This window comes from Bidens hawaiensis, unplaced genomic scaffold (genome assembly GCF_021521415.1).
Source record: "Bidens hawaiensis isolate Kalapana, Puna unplaced genomic scaffold, B.hawaiensis_p1.1 tig00028517_1, whole genome shotgun sequence".
Lineage (NCBI taxonomy): Eukaryota > Viridiplantae > Streptophyta > Magnoliopsida > Asterales > Asteraceae > Bidens > Bidens hawaiensis.
Window position 1 is genome coordinate 108,904 of NW_027494670.1, and position 7,925 is coordinate 116,828.

The 7,925-nt window shown below is 35.4% G+C and overlaps 1 pseudogene; it reads right to left on the reverse strand.

Moving 5' to 3' along the window:
• Positions 1–506: 506 nt before the first annotated feature.
• On the reverse strand, positions 507–5,494 carry LOC143577350 (U-box domain-containing protein 15-like; annotated as a pseudogene).
• Positions 5,495–7,925: the final 2,431 nt, after the last annotated feature.

Consider the following 7,925-nt stretch of genomic DNA (forward strand, 5'->3'; position numbering starts at 1 on the left):
GGCGTTTTTGGTTTTCAGGTTTAAATGTAAAATGAAAAAAAAATTGTTTTATTCACAAAATATCATGTTGCTACAAAACAAATATCATAAAAATTCAAACATTATATTATAATGTTCAAAGTCCAAAAAAAAAAACTATAAAACATAATATTTCAATTACCAAAGACTTTAAACCAAAACACATCTATAAAGAACAGATAATAAGTGTTCGGGTTTCAAGTTTCGGGTCGGGTTGTTCGGGTTTTTTTTAGAAAACATGACCGACAACCGACCCATTTAAGGTTCGGGTTGGTCAGGTTTTGGTTATTCATGCTTTGGTTTTTCGGATATTCTCGGGTGGCTTCGGGTCAAGTTCGGTATTCGGGTATAAAACTTGTACATTGGCTCAAGTTTACAAAGATAATCAACATCTCCAAACATAATATTTATGTTACTAACAACATATTACAACCTTATAACAGGATCATTCAACATATCTAACATAACCGAAAAACATCAAACCAACGTTACCTATTATTATAGCTCGGGATCTGCCCGCTTTTACTCATAAGTTCCAACATCGCCACCCGCCTTCATCTTCCCTCGTTTCGTCCCATTTCGTGATATCTCCGACACATGCTCATACACCCCATACTGAAGCGCCACCACGAGGTTATTATTATTATTTGTACAAAGTCTCAAAAGGACCGAAGCCGCACTCCCTTCGCGCATAAACCTAACTAATGTTTAAATAAAACTAAGTCTGCCCAAGTTCTTTTTTCCCATCAGGATGTTCAGCTAGTAACAATAATATTGAAAGTGCCTCATCAACCATGTCTAACCCTTTGTTTTCCAAAATGTTTAGCAAATGTTTAATCGCGCCCCGCTTCGATAGCTTTGGTTTTATTCGTTTGTAAAACGGTTAAGTGAAACAAGGCAGTGGCTGCGTCTTTTCTACCTCTTATCATGCCATCGGCTAATAATGCAACCAATGGTAGGATCCCGTTTAATGAGCCGATTAACGTTTTGTTTTCATCGAGCATTGATAAACTAAACAATGCGGCTGCGGAGTTTTCCTTGGCACCAGTCGTCCAGTGTTGTAATATTTCTATTATAGCGGGGATGGGTCCGTGGTCAGTTACTTGCTTTTTTATATTTTCGTCGATAGAAAGGTTTAAAAGTGCGGTGACCGCGTGCTCTTGGATTTTGTAATCCGGGTATGAAAGAAGGTGGACAAGTGGTGGAATGCCGCCTTTATCGGCTATTAAGACGCGGTTTTCAGGGGATTCGCGTGAGATCGTGCGGATTTTGGTGACGGCTTTCCGTTGTACCTCTAGTTCACTTGAAAATAGGTTTTGAATTAAGATGATTACTTTCTCACTGTGTGCTTTTTTAGGGGGGTGAGATGGGGCTTTTTTGGGGATTTGGTAGTTGTTGTCTATGCACCATTGTTGTATTAACTTGTGTAACGCGACGTTTGGGGCTAACGCGGTGTGGGTTAATGGGAGTCCGGTTTTTGGGCAGGTTCGGCGGTCGGAGTCTAGCCATTGCTGTATGCTTGCTCTCTCATATGTCTGAATTCAAAGATCAAATTTTATTATTAACACAAAAATTGGTTACAAAGTTTTAACTAAGGTGCATTGGTTTATCAAGTCAAATGTTTTTTTATTAAAAAAGAAAAAAAGTCAATGGTATTTTGTCAAACTTATATGTAAAAATGCCATTTTGGTGATTTTCCCTTATTATATATGCTTGATTGATAGTAAAATGTCTACATTTTTATACGTGTTTGTTTTAAAAAGCAATGTTTTCATGATCAAGATCGGTCATCATCGAATCACCTGTCTTATCAGACCAATTTATAAAAACCGGTTGACAATATAGATAATTTAAAGATTAAAAGTATACATATAAAATTATAAATATATAATTTAAGACCTAAGACACTATATTGAACTACTTTGTTTTTTGATGTGGAATTGCAGGGTTAACAAAATATAAAGAATGGAATAAACAAAATATGGAGTCTAAAGTATTAAACGAGTCATTCAATAAGATTTCGAAATAATAATAAAAAAAAATGAAAATCCATTTAAAACAACCGGTTAGATTTGTTGGTTCAACTGGTCCGACCAATAATCGGCTCGTTCAAAAGTGCTCAATAGGACCGGTTATATGACCAGACCAGTTTATAAAGCCGGACGACACCATAAAACGTATAAACATTAAAATTATGTAAATATAATTTAAAAATTAATACACTAGCTGGAACTACCATATTTTTTGGTGTGAATTTGTAGTGTTAACAAAATCCAAAAAGTACAATAAACAAAATATGGAGTCTGAAGTATTAAGCGCGTCAAATAAGATTTTAAAAAGAAAAAAAAAAGACATCTTTTTAGTAGTCCGGTTCACTGGTTTAACTGTTCCGACCCATAACTAGTTAGTTCAGCGGTGCTCAACTGGACTGGTTATATGCCCGGTCCAGTTCTGAAAAACAGTGTTTTAAAGTTAAATGGAGTACAAACGCATATGAACTTACCTGCCCAGTGGTAATAATAACAGGATCCCTCATTATCTCCAGCGTGATCGGGCACAAGAACTCAAACGGGATAGCGATTGAAGTGCATTTTTGCAGCGATCTATTAACCTCAAGAGTGTTTAATGACAATCTGTTTGCTAGCTTCTCAATGCTCTCGCATTCAGCGATCCGGTCACTGTCAAATGACAATACTGCCCTCATGTCCGAGGTTAGTTCCATGTCTTGATCGTCTATTCGTTGTTTGGCTCGCTTCAGTTGCATGCACATTAGCTCTAGCTGCAATAATTGGAAATTGTGTCATATATATGATCCTAAACACGGCACGAGTTTTTACAGGTTGACATAGACACAACTAACAAGCAGAGCCGAGCCTGAGCCTAAGCTTCACTAGGCTCAAGGTCGACTCGTTTAACTTCCAAGAGCTTTAGGTTGAGCTTGGCTCATTTTGAGTTCTATTCTAAAGCTTGAGCTTGGCTTGATAATCATTTTGAGTTATTTTTTAAATGTTTTAATTATAGTTTTATAAATAGCATAATAATATGTATTATTCATCTTTTTTATCAAAATTTTATAAATAAAAATAATTATTATATAAATATATACTTAAAATATTTATAGAAATAATATGCTCATTTAGGCTCACAAGCCAAGTAGAGCTCGATAAGTGAAGCTCAGGCTAGGGCTAGTTTATTAGACAACCCTACTTTTAGGCCTAAGATAGGTTCAATTCAAGCTTTTGGTGAGCCGATCTCAAGTTGCTCACGAGTGGCTTGGCTTGTTAACACCATAGACACATTCTGTTCGACACAAACTTTTATTTTGTGTTATTTTTTTGGTATAAATAATTTAAAATAACAAATTTATAATCTAAAAAAATAATACAAGTACATGCAAAATAATTACTTTTACACTATAATAATTAATTTTCATTTCTCTTTTATATATTAAATTCTAGGACAAGGTACCCAATGTGTTTTAAGTTGTGACATAGAACACATTTTAGAAAATAAATGTAAAATTAAACGCGTTGATCAACCCAAACAAGACATGTTTAGGTAAACGTATTCGTGGTTTTGACCCTTTAGACTAAACGCAACCCCAATTTCGGAAATATTATTTTAGGCATAAATTACCTGTTCTCTAACTTCTTTGGAAATTCCAATTTCGTCGTACGGAAATCCATTTATTGCTTGACTCAGTTTATCATAAACAGCATTGAATCTGGTGATCATTGCATCAGCCTCCAATACCTAAGTTAAAGGCACAAACAAAGAACATGTTCTTACAAATGTGTTCGTGGACGTGAATGTTTATGTATGTTTATGTTCGTTTATGTTTATTGGTTCATGCCTTGTTCATTAAAGGATTTTAATACTATAAATGACTTTTCTAATCTTATCAAATAGAATTAAGCAAAATTATTAACTGTAAAACAAAATATATATTTGATTAGTTTATATGTAAAACTAACACATGAATATGAATGTCAAAAGAAACACCAACACAAACTTGATATCAGGACCAAACCGTCGACATTGACTATTCTCGGTTAGGCAAAAATCAAATAAAACATTGTTCTGTGTTCAATTTACCAATTTTGGCCAAACTTTGACTTTAATTTGATCAATCTTGATTGAAAGTTTGGGATGATACTGGGTCGGGTTTAGGTTTTCCCAAACCCATACCCGGTTATTAAAGTCCGTCCCAAACCCGACGGGTTTTACTCGGGTAATTCCGTCGGGTTTCGGGTTTTTCCCATCGGGTTTCGGTTTCCTATCAGGTTTTGATAAAATACCCATCGGGTATACCCGACTCAAAACCCGTTCGGTTTATACTGATTTTGACAAAATATAACTAATCGATTACAAAGATGGTTACCATAAAGATAAAATATCTCAAATATTAACATAAACAAGTTTCGACAAATAATATATTTGGAATATAGTACATATATATATATATATATATATATATATAATAAGCTATATCGGGTACATTGGGTATATAATCGGGTAAATGGGTCTATGTTATCGGGTATACTAGAAATCCCAAACCTGCTAAAAATTTTAAAACTAATCTCAAACCCGTCCCAAACCCTAATGGGTAGGGTATTACTCATCCCATTTATGTCGGGTTTTGGGTTTTCCTATCAGGATCGGGTTTCATTGTCATCCCTACTGAAAGTTGATCATTTTAAAAAAAAAAATAATTTTGACCGAAATTTGACCCCTTTTTCGCTGATTTTAGAGGCTGATTAGGTGAAATCGAATCAGTTATCCGTTTTTCGATCAATCCGCGCCTAATTGCAATTTTTACATCATTGATTCTCGGTTAGCCAAGTTAGATAAAGCATTGTTCTGTGTTCATGTGTGTCCGTTAAGTGTTTACAAACAAGTTCATTTCCTTAATGAATAAACACGAACAAAAATTTTTGTTTGGTAAGTTGATTTACCAAATAGATTTTGCTTCCAGCTTGACAGGTTTTCAACAATTTTTTTGGACAAAATGAACGATTTCTTCAATTTACGCAGACACGAGATACAAATCTCCGGAATATGAGCATCGAGATCACGAAGCTCTTCCAACAACGGAAGCCAACGCCTCAACCGACGACCGAGGGTCTGGCTTTCTTTCCTCTGCGTCCCACGAAACTCTCCCATTGAATTCGCAACGTCTATGATCCCGATCAGTTCTTCGGCCAAATCTCTAACGATTCTGGCATTCGATAACACGTTCTCTTCGTCCATCAGTAACTCAATGATTCGGGTTCTGTCAGCATCCAACAGAAATCTTCATGATTTGGAACGAAACCCGGGTTTGATGTTTGATTTGGAGGTTGATATTGGTATGAGATTGAGATGATCAAGATTGATGAATACAGGAAAACCCTTGCTGGAAGGAAGTTGTATGGATTAATTTGGGAATAAGATTATATGAATCAAACATTAATTTGTGGTGGCTTCAATTATTTTTAATTTAAAAGTTCGTTACAACTAACCTATAACAATAAATACAAAGTATTTTATACTATTTCAAATCATGACATTTACTGCCCGGATAAAGGGCCGGGTTAGGTGGGTTTGGCTTCGAATAAAAAACACAGTTCGATGTGTTTTGGGTTGGGACAGGGTCTGGGTCATAGTTGGTTGTTTTAAACAATTTGAAATAAAAAATCATAACTAAAAGAAAATTCAAATAACGGGCCAGAACGGGTTGGTTGCGCTCCCGATGTTGCGTTACGCATGAACCATCACCGGGTTGTATATTCAGTGACGGGCGGCGCGTCTGATGCCGCGTTACGGGTTGCACATCCGGTGCCGAATGCCCCGATCCCGCGTTACGCAACCCATAATGACTCGTTTGAAAAATAACACCAACTTATTCTGATTTGTTTGAAAAATAACACGTATCCGTTCTGACCACTTTCATTAAAAAATGTTATATCAATTAACCCACTATAACTCGTTATGTGGAAAACAACCACCTATATCACCCATTTTTGGACCGTTGTTGGGTCCACCCAATTAAGAAGAGGAAAATAGTTCAGTGCGACGGTTTGAAACTTTTTAATCCAAAACTTTTAGTTTTATGTCAGTTTTTTAAAAAGTAATAAATTTGGTTTATGAACATGCTACACATTTCAAAAGAAAAGAAAAACGAATTAAAGGTAAATTGCTAATTCCAAGTTTTAATTCGTGAACTGATCAAACGATCTGTATAAACCTCAAACTGGTCGAACTTTGTCGAGTTATGAGTTTCATGACAAAGGTTCAACACGATATGTTAGATCGTTAACTCGTTTTGAAACCGACAAGAATAACTTTTTGAATGTCTCCCACTAAAGAACTTCAAATGGTTTACCTCTTAATCGTGATGATTTGGTGATGGAGCGGTCTCTATTGGCAACCCAAACTATAGTTTGCTCTGACATTTAGTTATACCAGATACCCACGTATATGTTGCTGGAGCTTATGAGCTAAAAAACCCAAGAGCAAAAGTTTCTCCATTAGAGACCAAAATATCCCCATCTTTTACGGGTCGAGTTAGTGTGATGGTGTCTATACACGTGCAAAACCGAAAACCAGAAATATTAGCACAAATATGATCAGGATCACTTTAATGACTTCTTAAAACACATGTTCAGTGTTTTTACGTTCCTAAACTACATACGTGTTTTGGCTTTAAAATTGACACAATTTTTTATATTTAAGACCCGAACCATAAAGCCTCGTCACTAGTTAAGACATCATATATTTTGAACCGCATTTTGACTCCTTGCTAAGCCATTAGGCCTACCAATCACCAAATATATGAGTTCAAGCCCTAATACAGAGTTTCAACCGTCCATTATTAATTAGTTTGACGCTTTAAAGATTTGAACCCAGCACTAGCCCATGAGGAAAAACCCTTGAGGGAAAATCCTTAGCCACCAGAGACTAGTGATGAGGGGTAAACAATGGATAGTGGTCTAGGTTTTACTTCTCTCTTTTTCATAATGTAAATGCAAATGCCTCTTAAAAAGTGAGAGAAATAAATAGAAATCAACACAACATAACATTTGCAAACTAGTAACCATTTTGATTGACTCCTCCCAAAGGTGGTTACATGCTAACAGTAACATTAGTTTCCTGCTCTCAAGTTCTAGAATCGGTTATTACAAAGAAAATAACTTAAAACTTAATTACAATGGATACCCTTACACGGTATTTATGATTTAAGGTAAATTGTTAGACACAATCATATCACGATACAATTCAAATTGTAACTATTTAGGACTCTAACCGATACCTCTTTGTAGCTTGTTCGAAATTAGCCAACAACATTCACCTCTAATTTCTAAATTGAACTAAGAAGGTCTTCAACTCCAAGAAAGTTCCCGCATTTCCTTAAAACTTGATACTCACGAGAGCTTTTGTTCAGATGTCAGCATGATACTTTATTTCTTTCAACACATTCCCGAATAAAAGGTTCTTAACAAGTGCAATTGCTGACGTATTGTCCACCATTTGCAATTGCTTCGACTATGGAAGACATGGTTCTTCATAAACACTCGATAATCAGGACTAGAAATTGCACAAGACAAGATTTGTGATAAAACTATATCATGACTCGTTCATGCTTTTATTTATATATAGCTTCAAACACGATTAAAAACTGAATACAAAAGGCCTATATATATTAAATCCATATTAGCTTAAATAATGCGAAATGAAAAGATTATAAACTAAAAGTTGAAAGCAATCATGAACTTACTAAAACACAAACTAATTCGACTCGTTAAAACAAGACCCATGAACTCAGGTCCATGACTCGACTTTAACCCATCAAGATTAGCCTACAAGTTCTAACCCAGGCTATTACATACATATTGTTCAAACTATTGGAAAAGCTACTTACAAACAAC